The 16207-nt window shown below is 38.0% G+C and overlaps 1 protein-coding gene across 1 annotated transcript in view; it reads left to right on the forward strand.

Moving 5' to 3' along the window:
• The first annotated feature begins 5264 nt into the window (after positions 1-5264).
• The window catches only part of zmp:0000000926 (lysine-specific demethylase 6B), a 52275-nt gene continuing 41332 nt past the window's right edge, over positions 5265-16207 (forward strand). The window contains exons 1-3 of the mRNA XM_026945014.3: positions 5265-5363; positions 6960-7105; positions 7782-7839. The gene's annotated coding sequence lies outside the window, so the exon portion shown is untranslated. The remainder of the gene's footprint in view (positions 5364-6959; positions 7106-7781; positions 7840-16207) is intronic.

Here is a 16207-nt window from a genome sequence, read left to right on the forward strand (position 1 = left end):
TTTTTTGCCTCTTAACCACAGTTCATGTTTTTGGTTGTTTGTTTGCACTTTACTTAATAAATTGTCTTCACTTGCATCTGCCTTCACCTCCCATTCGTGACACTAGTTCCCGTTATCACTTACATTACAGCAGCTATAAACAATTGTTCTCTCACCAGCCTTTGCAGTTTACAGAGAAACTGCAAACTCCTCCACCTTTAAGACTTTCCTGTGTCAGAAAGTTAAAGCTTTACCTCTGACTATTATATATATATAAAGTATATAGAAACAATAACCTCTGTCTTATGGTTGTTTGGCTCTCTCTGTTCCCTCTGTAGTGTGATTTTATCAGCTCTGTCGACCTTACTGCCCTGTCATCTCTTACAAAATACTCTATCGAAATATATGTAATGTATTAAATTCCCACTTTTTTCAATAGTTCAATAAAATCATTATAATGACAAACATTAAATAATTTCCATCTCTTCACCATTCTTTTATATCTAAACTTCAACCTTTCCACTTAGCCTGAGGCTTTGCTGATCATGTAGGTTGGTCTCAGGGACTGCAGCTAGCCGTCACTCTAAACACACTTTTTCTGAAGGAAAAAGTGCCTCTCTGAAAGTTCTGGGATTTGAACTCACAACCTACTACCTTAAGATATATGTGTTTATGTGGGGAAAAAAAGGGTTCTGTGCATAGGCATAAGAATAGATTTGAACTAGCTAAAAGGTGATGTGACATCTCACTATTTCTGTCTCTCCCCATATCTCTCTCTCTCTCTCTCTCAATCTCTCTCTCTGTTTTCAAATGCACACACACACACATACACAAGAACTGTAAAAACTCCCGCTGTTTTTCCCAGCAAGAAAAGACGAATCTGAGATACTCATGCACGTAACTTTACCCGTTTTAGCGTAATGTCATCTGCCACCCCCACACCCTCCCTCAGTGACCCCACCTCCAAACTGCTAGCCTTGCACTTCTCAGCAATAATGTGGAACTGAAACAGGCTATTTAAAGTGCTGTGTGTGTATGTGTGTTTCTGTGTGTGCCCTTCGAGGAAGACCTACATGTGCATCACATGTCGTGACTCTGATAAGTCTGGATCACTGATGCGTGCTCAGAAATAGAGTTTATTTTTATTTCTTTATTTTACTGACAGCAGAACTTAAAGAGGAGTAAACTAAGTCAATAAATGTCTAAATGTCAGTATCAGCTGTTACAATATGCATGCACACCAAAAACTGTTGGGTGCTTCAATTATGTTTCTATGGATTTGATTATGGCTGTTGTATGGTAACTGAAAAAATGGTGTCTGATATCTGAAATTGTTTTATTTGGTTTCAAAACTTACAGTGATGTAACTATATCCTGAGTATGTCGCTGATTTTGTTTAACTTGAACTCTTGGTTAGCTAGTTTCACACTCTCACCTGCAAGCTAGTTATTAGATGTTAGTGCATAGCAAAGCTATATACATATACAAATGGGTATATTTATTCTCGGCTCTGATTGGTCAGAAGAAGTTGATGAGGCAATGAGATGTTCTGTGAGGAGACATTTATTTAACCATTACAGTAGGAGTCTCAAGTGAAAGCTCTTTGTAATAGCTCAAGAATGTCACAAGACACAAGACACAAGAAAATCTTAATGACAGAGAACTTTGCACTTTGTGGTTTCTCTGTAACATGACAACTGCATTTTTAACTGTTGTTATTAACTTTAATAGCGAAAAAAGAAGCTGGTGTGAGTGGACGGATGTTTATAGCTGCTATAACGGAAGTAAAAACGGGAACTAACTTCTTTTCTTTTCACAAGGTTATACAAAACTACAAATGGATAAAAAGTAGGGCGTGATGTATTTTAATTAAGAAAATATTGTAATCATTGACAAATGGCTGTGGTATAAGAGGAATAAAACACTTTGGGATGTGCTGTTATAGGAATATAGTCAGCTTTGTGGTGGTAGCAGTAACAGCCACATTACTGATCATTTTCCTATAACAGCAACATTCTGTATTAAAGAATATACTAAATGTTCACAGCACAAGTGGTTAAAATTGTGAGAACACTGTTTTAAAACAAGATTTCAAGAATGAAGTCATAATATAACAAGGTGTGTGTGTGCGTTTGTGTGTGCATGTGTGTGTTTGTGTGTTTCCCCAATGCCCTCTCATGGTCAACTGTTTTAAGAAAGTTATATGCAGACCACACACACACACACACACACACACACACACACACACACACACACACACCATTTTCTGGTTTATAGTGATAGTGTAGTGCATGTGTATGTGTGTGTGTGTGTGTGTGTGTGTCCGTGAGTGTACGTGCTCTATGTCTCATTCATAATTCAGAGCAGCAAATGAAGTCTCTACAGAAGGAGCACTCAATTATAGATGAGATCATAGAAAGAAAGAGAGAGTGAATAGTGATAAAGAGCGAGAAGGAAGAATATGAGAGAGAATGAAGGCAATGACTGATAGAAAGAAGAGGGGAGAGAGAGAGAGAGAGAGAGAGAGAAAGAGAAGGAAGAGAGAAAATGCACAGTGGAAAGGAGAAAGAATGAGGGAGAGATGAGGAGAGAATGAGAGAAAGAGAAAAGGGAAAGAAACCCTAGGGAAAGTGAAAGAAAGAAAAACGGGGAGACAGAGAATGAAAGTGATGGAGATAGGTGAGAGTGAAAAGGAAAGAAAGTAATAGAAGGGAATGATAAAGAGAGGAAGAGAGATAAAGAAAGTGAGAAAAATGAGGTTAAATATGAAATGAGAGACAGCAAAGAATGAGAAAGAGAATAAGCAAGATAGAGGGAGAGGAATGTAAGAGAAAGGAAGGATAAGGAAGGGAAAGAGAGATAAAGTGAGATGCGAGAAGAGATGACTAAGAAAGAAAAAGAGAGAAAGACAGAGAGCAGAAAGAAAACTAAATATTAAAAGGAGAGAAGGAGCGAGAGAGAGAGAGAGAGAGAGAGAGAGACAAAAAGATGGGAGGGAGCCTGTCCAGTTCATCAGTTCTGCATTGCCATCCCTTCATTAACACACACACACACACACGCACCCATCCTACACACTCTCCCACACACGCTGCCCAGCTCTTAGCCTGAGTGTATTATTAGCAAGCGTATCACTCGGCCCACTGATAACCTCACACTAGTCATGTTTCTCATTACTTTATACTGTATAACACTGAAGTATAAACTGTCATGATGCCATATTGGTTCTGTCCCAAATGCCATTAATGTCTAGATAAACCTCAGAAATAAAGACACCATATTGATTGTGACCCAAATGCCAAATCATGTCTAAATGCACTCTCAGAAATAAAAGCGCCACATTGATTTTGGCCCAAATGAAAAATAATCTCTTTGTACACTCTCAGAACATGTTCGGTTCCATCCCAAATGCCAAATAACATCTAGATACCTTTTAACAAATAAAGACCTCGTATTGAGTGTGTCCCAAATGCCAAATAATGTCTAGATACACTCTCAGAAATAAAGACGCCATATTGGCTCCATCCCAAATGGTAAATCGTGTCTAGATACACTCTCAGAATAAAGACGCCATATTGGCTCCATCCCAAATGGTAAATCGTGTCTAGATACACTCTCAGAAATAAAGACGCCATATTGGCTCCACCCCAAATGGTAAATCATGTCTAGATACACTCTCAGAAATAAAGACGCCATATTGGCTCCACCCCAAATGGTAAATCGTGTCTAGATACACTCTCAGAAATAAAGACGCCATATTGGCTCCACCCCAAATGGTAAATCATGTCTAGATACAGTCTCAGAAATAAAGACGCCATATTGGCTCCATCCCAAATGGTAAATCGTGGCTAGATACACTCTCAGAAATAAAGATGCCATATTGATTTCGTCCCAACTGGCAAAAAATTTCTAGATATACTCTCTAGATAAAGATGCCATATTGGCTCTGTCCCAAATGCCAAACAATGTCCAGCTAAGCTCTCATAAATAAGGTAACAAACTCTACTTTTCTTTGTCACTGGGATGGTACCATCAAGGGTACATCTTTAGTACTTTTAGTATGTATCTTTTACCTGCAAATATGCATGTAGTGTAACTTTAATTAGCTTTTCGTGTAGTAGTCCTTAAGGTCCAAATTATCTTTAAAGAAAGTAAATGTACACTAGTTAAGTTCAGATTGGTCTGAGAGTGAAGCGTTCTTAATTGAACATGTGATATTCACAGTCAACTTTTCAACTGAAAAATCTTGAACTTTTCAGAAAAGTGGAAAGTGATGTCAAGCATTTTTTTTATCAGCTCACAAGTTTGGAGAGAGGGCGAGAAAAACAAACATGGAGTAGAAAGTGCAAGTTAAATTAGAGTTGTTAGTAAGCAAATATCAGGATTGTAAATATTTCAGTGCAGCGGGTCACAGCTCCAGGGTCCTGGGATTGATCCCGAGCTCAGGTTACTCTCTGTGTGGAGTTTCAGATGGCCTCCCCGTGTCCGTGTGGGTTTCCTCTGGGTTTTCTCCCACGTCCCAAAAAACATACAGGGAGTTAGATTGGCTACACTAAATTGGCCCTAGGTGTGAGTGTGTGTGTGCATGGTGCCCTGTGACGGACTGGCGTTCCAATCCCGGCTGTATTCCCACCTCATGCCCAGTGTTCCCGGGATAGGATCCAGAACCACTGCAGCCCCGATTTAAGTGATTGAAGATGAATGAACAAATGAAATATTTCGTTGCCAATATTCCAGTGGTGCAATGTAACTAAAAAAAAAAGAAAGTGCGTATTTTTGTGAAATTCACCAACAAGGAATGTGATGTTCCACTTTATCTATGTCTGCATACTGTCAAGTCACACAAGCAGCTCTAATTCTCTTCATTTTCTGCCTCCAAAACAAATTCTGGTTTTGTGTCTGCGTGAAGGAAAGCCATACCCATCACTTTTAACCATTTCATTTCACCATGTTCTTCTCAGACTCAAAACGGCCTGAAAAGAAACTTGAATAGCATTTTTTTAAATTAACTTGTTTTATCTGTTAGTGAAACTTATCCGAGCATGTAAAGTTTCATGTTAGAAAAAAGCACTGAAACACATCACTAGAGCATTCTGAAACCTGTGGCATTTGGTCTCAGACAAATATTACACACGCGCACACAAACATACACACACACACACACACACACACAGGTTGAATATAAAGATGAAAGGAGAGGGTGAATGAATCATCGGAGGAGAATAAAAGTTTGTGGTGAGGAAGGAAATCTCTCACTTCTCAGTGAGCGGGGATTTCACAAGTTCTCGCGCACACACACATACACACACACACACACACACACACATACTCTCTCTCTCTCTCTCTCTCTCTCTCTACGCCTCCTTTGAAGACAAAGCCCCGATACTGTGAGTTCCTATTTTATTTTATTATCATTTTTTTAACGTTTATTTGAATGAAGCACTGTCTATGTTATATTGCATATTTATTGTTTTCTGGTCTCTTAAACCTGTTTGTGTGAAACATAGCTAGTGTGTATGAGTGTGGGTGTGCTTAAGTTGTGTTTCATTTTTTGGGGACCGTCCCATCCCTTCAACATATTCAGTACCTTTCATAACTCCTACACTGACACATTACACACATTTACACTAAATATGGAATAAAGGACAACAGGATATGCTGTCGGGCCATGAAGCTGAATATAATAACAACACATCCCAAAGTTTTCCTTCTGTGCCACTACAATTTGCTAACGATTACAATTCTTCATTTATAAATACCAAAGTAAGTGATAATTATCCATTTCTAGTTACATTTCTGCAATACGAGTTAGTTCCCCTAGCATCTGTAAACAGATGTTGCCTCACCAACCTCTCTTTTTTCTCTCTCTTGAAGTTATTAAGACAAACAAAATGCAGCTTGCCATGTTACAGAGAAACCACAAAGCATAAACTCCTCTGTCCTGGAGACTGAAAGTTCCTGAAGACCGTGTCTGAAAACTGAAAGTTTCAGCTTTACTGCTGAAAATAAGCCCTTGCAATTAAAAAGTGCTGGAACTGAAGACTCCTTCCATAAATCTCCTTACAGAAATCTTCATCATATCAATGATTATACATTTTACCTCATTAAACAACAATACAATTCAAATTAATCTGTTTTTTAATAGATAATCTGTTTTAATTGATTATGTTGATCATCCACCATACAAATCCCCTTGAATGAGCTGTTACTATAGAAACAACAACATATTCGATCAAGCATGTTTATATAAACCTGTGATTGGCAGCTGCACTACTGTCAGAGTTGCTGTTATAGAAAAGTGATCAACACCTTACGACCAATCAGATCAACAAGGTAGTGGTCTAAAAACTTTTAATTTACTCCCCTTTAAAAATCTTGTTTTATTTGGTAATTACACTTTTTTTCTGAAGCATCATCATTAATGAAATTAGACAATTAGAAACGATTTCAAGTAATTTTGTAGCCAAATACCCATATGCACAAAAATGAAAAATGGTAATGGATTACTCAATATTTAACATAATCAGTGTAACTGCTGGGTGGAGCGCTAGCTCAGTAGGTTGTGTTGCCACCTTCAGGGTTCCTGCTCGGATCCTCAGCTTGGATTACTGTCTGTGTTTACAGAGTTTCTATGCATGTAATTCCCTTGTTTGTGTGGGTTCTCCTGGTTCTCCATTTTCTCCCACATCCCCAAAACATGCCAGTTGGTGTATTCGCACCTCACACCCAGCATTCCTGGGATAGACGCCAGATCCACCATGACCCTGACCAGGAAAAGTGCTTACTAAAGTCCCATATTATAAAACAGTAATTCATCTTAAAACATTTTATTCATATTATACACTATATGGCCAAAAGTATGTGGACACCTGACCATTATGTAGTTCTTCCACAAACTGGTGCCACAAAGTTGGAAACACACAATTGTGTAGAATGTCTTTGTATGCATTACAATGGAACTAAGAGACCCAAACCTGTTCCAGCATGACAATGAAGACATGGTTTGCCAAGGTGGGAGTGGAAGAACCCGAGTGTCCTGCACAGAGCCCTGACCGCAACTGACCCACTGAACACCTCTGTGATGAACTGGAATGCAGACTGCATACCTAGCTCGATATCAGTGCCTCAGGTTTGTGGCAATAAAATGTATTAGTGATTCAGTCACATAAAAGAGTTAATTGCCTGGAAGAGACTGTTATGTACTTTCATTCAATATCACACATATTCAATATCAGCTGCCTTACAGCTCCAGGGTTTAGGGTTCCATCCCTAGCTCAGGATAGCATCTGTGTGGAGTTTCACATATTTTCATGTCCACATGGGTTTACCTCCAGGTTCTCTGGTTTCCTTCCACCTCCCAAAAACATGCTAGCAGGTGGATTGGCTAAGCTAAATTGTGCCTAGCTGCAATATACTGGCATCCCGTCCAGGGTGTATTCCAGCCTTGTATCCAGTGTTCATAGGACAGGCTGTAGATCCACCAGCTTCCTGTTCAGGATAAAGTGGCTCCTGGAGATAAATTTTCTACATCATCAATTTTCTGTTTTTCTATATCACACAACATAAGAGTCCAAATGTTTAGGGAATGCTTGATGTACTTGCCCATGTGGAATGGTTCTGTGTTTATGTGTTTCATGAGGTGTGTGTAGATGTTCTGTGATGCATTATAGACCATCTGTCAGTCAAACTGCAGAAATTTCACCATCCTGGAAGATCGTCCAAATTTTTATCATTTCTCCTTACAAGATCTCTCTCTCTCTCTCTCACCCGCTCTCTCTCTCGCTCTCTCTCTTCTTTTTTTGCAGCATTAGCGCAGTGTGCCAACACCCGGGCCGTGCTGACAGGACGTCGTCACTGCAGCAGGTGTGTTTCCACTTCAGGACATACACAGGTGTGTGAGTTCACCGCTGAGCCGGGAGAGCCTTCACACACACCATACTTACAGCTCCTGAGAAGTGTTGCATCTTCTTACAGACAGTGTGTGTGTGTGTGTGTGTGTGTGTGTGTGTGTGAGAAAGAGAGAGAGAGTGTGTGGCCTATGTAAGTCTGTGTATGAGAGAGTGTGACAGTATGTGTGAGAGATTTGGGGAAGTGGTGCCAAAGACAGTCACACTCTGTCTTTAAGTTTCGGAAATAAATCAGTGACACTGGATCCTCTTTTTCTCTCTCATGTGTGTTTGTGTGTGTGTGTGTGTGTGGGCATGGTTTTATATCCTTGTAGGGACCAAATGTCCCCACAGCAATAAGAATATCTGACAGTTTTTTTGACATTTGGCAGGTCCAAGCTGCAGCTTTTATTTAAAAAAATAAAAAACTAAAAGAGGCAAAAGGTTTCATTTGCTTGGCAAGGTTATGGTTAAAGTTAGATTTAGGTGTAGCATAGCATTGATTAGCTGCTTTGATAGTTATGTCAGTGAGAGGTCCTCACAAGTATAGTAAGTGTGTGTGTGTGTGTGTGTGTGTGCAAGATGTATTTAGGTCTTTGTAGGGACCAAACGTCCCATTTTCTCAGTACTTTCATATAAAACTCATGTATTATAATAAAATTAGCTCAGTATCTTAAACCTGTCAGTCTCATATGCTGCAATATGCTAATTATTTGAGGATGGTGTGAGAACCGGAAATTTTCACTACAGAGTCTGTGTGCAAAGCTGGCTGCTCCTGTGCGTTCTCTTAATATCTTGACGATTGTATATATATTTATATATATATATATATATGTGTGTGTGTGTGTGTGTGTGTGTATGGGCTATGAGTTGGCTCCATATCTATCTACTCATTTAATTGACTTCTTACATATAAGTGTGTGTGTGTGTGTGTGTGTGTGTGTATACCTGTTTTTCTCACACTCTTTCGTTATCAGAGTGACATTTGTGAGGTGCAGGAGGAGCCATCTGGAGGCTCTGCCCACACACATGTGAGGTTTGAGCAAAGCTTCAGTTCTGACTCACACACACACACACACACACACACACACACACACCACACACACACATACACACACACACATGCACACACATACACATGCACACCCTCCACCCACACATTAACATACACTGCAAATATTTCATCCCTTGTGTCTTCCCGAAACAGCCAATATCTCTGACATTTAGTGTGTGTGTGTGTGTGTGTGTGTGTGTGTGTGATCATGTGTAGTACAATTTACCATAGTATAGTTCACAGGGTATAATAACAATGTAGTAATAGTAGTAATACATTTTTTAGTATTAACAGTTTAGAATATATAGCAAATGTATAAAATAATAGTATTATTATTTATTATTTATTATTGTACCGAATTGTGGTACATAATATTATGGTACATGTAAAGTGTTAAACCTGTAACGAGCTATTATTGTGTCTTATTAGTGTATGATTAGTGCTATTAGTGTATCTTATTGTACTAATAGTAACAGCATACTATTAGTATAGTTTTTATTATATAGTAATACTGAATATATAATTAACAGTGTTGTAATTGTTTTAATAGTATGAAAAATATAATACTAACATACTGTAGTGTAGACAACATAGTGTAGAGTAACAGTTTATTAATATTAGTACTATTGTAGTATTGATTTCAGTGTGTATTAACAAATAGCTTTAGTGTAGTTTTTAGTATGTAGTAATATTGCAGTATAATAGTATAAATATTTCAAAAATGTGTGCTAAACTTGCAAAAATACGTAAGAACTGATTAAACCTTTCATTTTAGTATGTTATAGTATGAATACTATGCTATATACGTGAATAATGAATATATACTATATATAGACTATATTTGATTAATAGTAATAACAGTAATAACAGTATTAACATATAATATTAAGAATAGTATTAATATATACCATGGTTTATGGTATTTTTAATAGAATTAACTATATTATAGTGTAAATTATAGTGTGTTCTATAGTATAGTGTGTCAGTATGGTAGTATTAACATATATATATATATATATATATATATATATATATATATATATATATATATATATATATATATATGTATATACTACTGTTTGTAGTAGTTATATAATAGAGGTTAGATAATGGAATTTAGCTCTATTATAGTATAAATCGTAGTGTGTACTACAGTACAGCATGCAAGTATGATAATATTAATATATACTGTATACTGTTGGTATTAATTAGTAGTGGTAGTAAGTATTAATTAGTAGTGTGTCAACATGCTATTATAAATATATGTTCTATCTACTATTTGTGCTATTTATATAATAGAATTAGCTGCATTATAGTGTTCATTTTAGTTAGTATTATAGTAAAGCATGCCAGTATGATAGTATTAATATATACCACTGCTGTAATGTCTACACCACAATCAGCACAGAACTCCACTTCCCACAATGCACCTCCGCCTACAAAAATGGACACCTTGGACTACAACACCCACATGCCACGTTCACTGTCACCTTCACAGTCACCCGATTACTGATTGCACACACCTGGACTCAAGCACCACCACATACTACTTAACCACGCTCCACACTCATTCACGCCATGACGTATTCGTTCAGCTCTGGCCTTTCACTTGACGTACCAAAACGTATTCATGTTTGTCTCTCTTTTCTGGTTTTCACCCTAGTGTGTTTTCTTGTTTCTGATTTTTGCCTTGTTCTTGGGTACTCTTGCACATCGCCTGACCCAATGCTGGTTCTTTGTTTTTGACCTTCGCCTAGTGATTTGGATTTGTTTCCTATTGCCAGGTGTTTTGGATAAAAAAACACTGTAGTTGTTGCCATTGCTGCTGTCCGACAACTGTTTGTGGTATTTTTATAATAGTAAACTATATAATAGAATTAGCTTTATTATAGGATAAATTTCAGTGTACATATATAGTAAAGTGGGTCAGCTATTAGTTATGTGCTAAGTTTCTTTTTTGTATTGGTGTGTAATGTAGAGCTATTTTGCTGTGCATTAGTTTTTACACTTTCTTGCCTGAGAAGACTTTGCACCAAAGTGCACACTTGGAGCATGATTTGGAACAGACTATCCAAGACAGACACACATACATGCACCTCTACACACAGCATGCATCGCAGGTGAGAGTGTTAAACTTAACACATCTAGTCATGCTCGTTATTTTTAGACGCCTGCACACACAGTCTATGTTTAGTCCAGGATTTCTTTACCGAGCTTCTCCAAGCTCTTTCATCAAAAGGTGAAAATTGTTCGCATAAGCGTCTGCGCACAGATGGCCCTTCCTTACGTGTGTGTGTGTGTGTGTGTGTATGTGTGTGTACCTGCTCAAGCTAAAAATACAGCACCTCTGTCAGGGTAATGTATCACTACAGAGGAAATAGCAATGAACACACTAGCCGCAAAAAAAGAGAGGGAGAGAGAGGGAGAGAGGGGGGAGAGGTAGTGAAAGAAACAGAGAGAGAGAGAGAGAGAGAGAAAATGAGAGAAAATGAGAGACAGACACAAGAAAAGGAAAAAAGAGAAGAGAAAAAAACAATAGAAACAAAAAGGAGAATAAACCGTGGAAAAGTGTGTCTGTGCTTCTGTGTGTGAGTATGTGTGTGTGTGTGTGTGAGAGAGAGATTGTTTTAAAGTATCAAAACTGACCCCTGAGTGTATTTGAGGTCAGGCTCAACAACTTCACTCCGTTTGTGTGTGCGTGTGCATGTGCGAGTGTGTGTGTGTGTGTGTGTGTGTGTAAAACCTGAGTGAGTGTTTCTGAGTCAGCATTTTTCACCCTGCTTTGGTTTCTCTCTTCTGTGACAGGATGTATGCGTGCGTGTGTGTGTGTGTGTATGTGTGTGAGAGAGAGAGAAAGCTATAGTTGCACTTTACTTCACCGTGGTCAGGTCATTCTAGCATCCGATGCAATACGATATTTTTACTTTCGTTGCAAGTCAGGATATTTCAGTCATGAATCAGAGACTTAAAGACACAGCGCTTACAAAAAGAAGTTGAATATTAAAATGATTAATTAGCATATGAATATATTTAAGAGTCAGATACTTTCACTGGCCCATATTGAAAGTTGAGTTAAGCACATGTAGTGAGGATTTAATACTGAAATTGTGCACATCAATATTCAGACCTAAGACTTAAGCACTATTTAGAAGTTACAGGAGAGTTACACATGTGGGGCGGAGTTTCAATAAAATACAAGTATAGAGGAAAAAATATTTTTTTCAGGATAAAATTATAAGTTAAATTAAAGTCGACTGTAAGTGGAGTGCTTGGTCAGCATATTGCTCAGATGAGTGCTCAGTCAGCATATTCTTCGAATTAACAAAATCACTTGCATTATTTTATAAATTTGACATTTATAAATTAAGTGTTGCACACATGTAGCCTAACTGTTGGCATGCAACAATTCAAAATAATAGGATGTGCTGGATCAACTGCTGTTTTTAAGCTGCCCAATAATGAGACTGGAAGCCATATTGTTAAATTAAGCCAAATTTTCAGTTGCACTATTCATACAGCAATATATTGGCAATATACTAGACTCTTATTTTATTTCAGTGCTCGCCATCTTCTCATTCAAATATCTTTTTTAATTTTCTAAATTTTAATAGTCACTTTCTTTTATGTTGCATCGTATCGCATATCACAATAAAGAAAAAACATCACGTCTTTAGCAGGGACAGATGGGTGTGACTTTACGAGGGACAGATGGGTGCGTCTTTATCAGGGACAGATGGGTGCGTCTTTATCAGGGACAGATGGGTGCGTCTTTATCAGGGACAGATGGGTGTGTCTTTATGAGGGACAGATGGGTGTGTCTTAATCAGGGACAGATGGGTGTGTCTTTATCAGGGACAGATGGGTGTGTCTTTATCAGGGACAGATGAGCATGTCTTTAGGAGGGACAGATGAGTGTGTCTTTAGGAGGGACAGATGAGTGTGTCTTTAGGAGGGACAGATGGGTGTGTCTTTAGGAGGGACAGATGGGTGTGTCTTAATCAGGGACAGATGGGTGTGACTTTATCAGGGACAGATGGGTGTGTCTTTAGGAGGGACAGATGGGTGTGCCTTAATCAGGGACAGATGGGTGTGTCTTTATCAGGGACAGATGGGTGTGACTTTATCAGGGACAGATGGGTGTGTCTTTAGGAGGGACAGATGGGTGTGTCTTTAGGTGAGACATGTGGGTATGTCTTTAGAAGGGACAGATGGGTGTGTCTTTGACTGGAACTGTTGGGCGTGTCTTTGGTAGGGACAAAGTGTGTGTTTGTAGGAATGTCTTTGATTGGTGTGTCTTTGACTAGAACAGGTAGGTGTGTCTTTGGGGCCTTATGTGAACTCAAAAACCCGCCTTTCAAACTTTTCTGAGTGGCACCATGCCGTCACACGTGCCATTTTATGATTGTATTCAAAATAGTTTTATAGTTAGCAATAGTTAGCAAGATGTCTAGCATTAACAGTGAAGATTATGAACATTTATGATGGCTCAGTAGTGCTTAATATTAAAAAAATTTAGATAGAATGAGCATAGATTTGATAGAATAGTTTCAAAAAGTGTATTACTGTAAATAAGTTGCTAATCATTCTTTGGTACACAAATCTTTGCTAAGTCAGTCTATTGCTGAATTTTGTTTTCCTGTCGTGCCTCTGTGTCTTAATCGAAGCTGAAATAAAGTCCTTGTAAGAGTGTAATTGATTTCTGTTTGGCACAGAGAGACAAACTGACATGCCGGCAGGAAGAACATCAGAACAGTGTAGTTGCAGTGATTTCCCTAGGGATTTACACACTCATTTTCTCTCACACTCTATACAGGCGATTTGGCTTGCTAACTCGTTAGTGGAGTAAAGTAACACAGTTCCATCAGTTGTCATAAAGAAAAGCAGGAGCTGGAGTAATAAAACTAGATATCAAAAGTGTTAGCTACCATTTAAAAGGAAATTGTATCCAATTGCAATGGTGTCTGCAATGTTTTTGAAGTCTACAGTGATCTTAACTTAGCTAGCTAGCTTCCTAGCTAGCTTGTTGTTTTCCACAGTGACTGTAGTATATGTGGGTGGACGTTGTAATAGGGGCTTAAAAGTCAAGCCAAAATGTCTCTGAGGCCTTCTGGTGGCTGGCTGCACTATAATTTTTAACCCCACCCATTCCCATGTTAGTGAAATGAGACCAAGCCAAACTTACATTTTAAGCTACATCAACACAAATTATTTTTCGAGAACCGTTCTGACATGTTTACAAGTTCAGCTGCCCATGATATCTCCCCAAATATTTTTCTGTATGATATATGCATCTTAAATGAATTATCTGATGATATATAAAGGGGTGTGGTTGATGAGGTGATTGACAGTTTTGGACATGACCGTCGAGCGACATGAACACGCACACACTTTCCAACATGGACCTGAAGCTCTTGGCAGTTTTGTAGAAAAACCATGTCTTGTTCTCCTGTAAACTTGTCTAAGAGACCCTGAGCGGGTGGTTCTTTACAGTTTTTTTTTTTTACAGTAAGTTGCTCATTTTGATCTTTGATTTTGTCTAAGCTAGCCCGTTGTACTGAATATTATAACTAGCAAACCAACATGTATGAAGGAAGTGATGGCATATACCAAGGCAGCTAACTCTAGCTAAAGTTCATAACAATTTATTGACCTTATGACCTTAGCTAACACTCAAAGTAGCTTGGTAAGGTTAGCCAGTCAGTCCTTTTTAAACAGACTACACTGACAGAACAAGCGGCGCATAAAAGAGCACTTCTCTATTCAGAAGGGTGGTACGTGTGTCAGAGCTTGGTGAAAATTATCAACAGCAGCGATTTTTACTTAAAAATAATAGGTTGTTTTGACAGTAAATATTGACTGCGGCTACCAATATATTTTCGGTTGGTACCTTACATTAGCTACTTATACTTACTTTGATTAAAATGATGGATAATCTCAGCTAGCTAGGAAATGCTAGCTTAGTCAGTCATGACTCAAAGCTCTAAAATCTTTTCCTGACAATGGTTAATCAATACATTTGCAAAAATTATACAACTACAATTTAGCATTTGATAATTAATAACGTTGTACTTGCCACTGTGAGTTAGCCGATGCGCTGTCTTAAGTTGCATCTCAGGTATTATCTCACAACTTGCATGCTCCTAATATGAACAAGTAGAGTGCCCATCACTAATATGGGCAGGTGTGAGGCAGACCCACTTTCCGACTGGCCGTATCTACTGCGCACTGCTCTGGCTCCAATTTTCACAAGATGCAGATTTTCAAATTAAAAAAAAAAAAGAAGCGCTTCAGAACTGCACAACGTGAGGAAATCATGCCAAGTTGTCCACTTGCATACATTTTTAAAAAAGCCTACCTAATATTAACTAACACCAGATATGGTTGGAAAGGTAACATTAATGTTAGTTAGCCATTAAATACTAATGCAGTGTAACATTGGCTAACTTGGAGAAATAAAGTTTTGTTGTTGTTTTTTTAAAACTTTCATATTACAGCAATGCTTTGTGGGGAAGTTGTGCTTCTGAAGACCACCATTCCAAAGCACATGTACAGGTCACAACTCAACAAAGTCAGTTTTGACTTTCCTTTGTAAACTAGATCTCTTCATGTGTGTGTGTGTGTGTGTGTGTGTGTGTGTGTGTGCGTGTACGTGTGTGTATGTGTGTGTTTGAGCGTGCGAGAGACACAGAAGTGAGAGTTACAGAAGTTGAGAGGAAATGAGACTCAGGACTCGGACTCAGACACACACACACACACACACACACACACATATTGTGGCATGTGACTGTAAGATGACCATGTGCTAGTCACACTCCTGTTGTTGTGCACGTGTTGCTTTCAGTGTTTGTTTGGATTTAATTTAGTCAAATTGTATTTTATATATACATATATATATATATATATATATATACAGTATAGATAGATAGATAGATAGATATGTGTGTGTGTATATACATACATACATATATATATATATATATATATATATATACACACACACACAAAGTAGCTTAGCTATAGCATGCAGCAAGTGCTATAATATAAAAAAAAGGATTGATAAAACATCCTACTAGCATTTGTCAGGCGTTATCAGCGTTTCCATTTAAAATATGCTATATGATGTCATTTTTACAATTTACCTGAGAAATCATGTTAAAATTCTATTGAGGTTTGTAATTTAAGCTAAATTTGTGTGTACAGCTGTTCCAAATATTTATTTGAATAATAGTAACTGGATAATAATAATAGTTCCACTGTCTGTCCTCCTGAACCCCAAAAACGAGATTTTTAT

This window comes from Pangasianodon hypophthalmus, chromosome 16, assembly GCF_027358585.1.
Source record: "Pangasianodon hypophthalmus isolate fPanHyp1 chromosome 16, fPanHyp1.pri, whole genome shotgun sequence".
In the NCBI taxonomy this organism is placed as follows: Eukaryota; Metazoa; Chordata; class Actinopteri; order Siluriformes; family Pangasiidae; genus Pangasianodon; species Pangasianodon hypophthalmus.